Source organism: Trichechus manatus, unplaced genomic scaffold (genome assembly GCF_000243295.1).
Source record: "Trichechus manatus latirostris isolate Lorelei unplaced genomic scaffold, TriManLat1.0 scaffold00208, whole genome shotgun sequence".
Lineage (NCBI taxonomy): Eukaryota > Metazoa > Chordata > Mammalia > Sirenia > Trichechidae > Trichechus > Trichechus manatus.
Window position 1 is genome coordinate 2,349,039 of NW_004444144.1, and position 1,378 is coordinate 2,350,416.

The following is a 1,378-nucleotide window of genomic DNA, read 5'->3' on the forward strand; positions in this document are numbered from 1 at the left end:
GAGAAGCTCCTAGACCGGGGGAAGATTGATGACAAGGACCTGCCCCCAGAGCCGACAGAGACAGAAAGCCTTCTCCTGGAGCTGGTGCCCTGGATTTGGACTTCTAGCCTCCTAGACTGTGAGAGAATAAATTTGCTAAAGCCATCCACTTGTGGTATTTCTGTTATAGCAGCACTGGATAACTAAGACACACAGCTTTTGGCAATTCAACTTTTTGCAGGTGTACAACTTATTGACAGCAATTACATTTATTGGCTGTGCAATCCTACACTTAATCAGTGCAATTTTTCCATTGCCATAAACTGAAACTCAGTGCTCCATGAGCAATGGCCCTCCTTTTCCCCCTCCTTCTCACACCTGGTAATCATTAATAAACTTTGATTTCTATCAAAAAAAAAAAAAAAAAAACCACAGTGAGATACCGCTTCATATCCACTAGGATGGCTAGAATCAAAAAGACAAATAATAACGTGTTTAAAGGATGTGCAGAAATTCGAAACCTCATACATCGCCGGTGGGAATATAAAATGGTACAGTCACTTTAGAAAACAGTCTGACAGTTCCTCAGAAAGTTAAACATGATAAGCAAAATGTGATACATGCATACAATGGAATACTATGCAACCACAAAGAATAACGATGAGCCCCCGAAACATAATGTACATGAATCTGGAGAACATAAATGCTGAGTGAAATACATCAATCAAAAAAGGACAAATATTATATTATTCCACGTCTATAAAAAGACAAAAATAATTATACATACAGAAACCAGCAGTCATTGGTGGTTACCAGGGATGGGTGGTTGGGGAGAGGGGAAATCATACTTTAGATAGTAGACATTTGTTATTTTTGATGATGGGAAAGGTAACACCAAATGTTGGTGAAGTCCTCACAGCTTGACCAAGATAAATGATGTCTCTAAGAAGTACACACAAAAAAGGACGTTTAAGACATATAATTTTGCAACCAAAAAATATATGTGTGGTTACATATGTATTTATGTATGCATATATATGTATAGGTATGTATAGTGTGAATATGTGTGCATAAATACACATAGATATATGTATAAGTATATATGTGTGTTTGCACCTGCATATATAATCATATATATAATAAGGCTCATAGGGGGCACAGTTACAGATACTTCTTAGACATAACCAAACACCTTGCAGGATTGGTTTTCTGAGTTTGAAGCCTTAGGATCACAGTCCTGTGGGACAACTCTGTCAATTGGCATAATATAGTTCACAAAGTTCATGTTCTACATCCTACTTTGGTGACTAGCGTCTGGATTCTTAAAAGCTTGCAAGCAGCCATCTAAGATACAACTATCAGTCTCTTCTCCTCCAGAGCAAAAGAGAAGAAAGGAAAT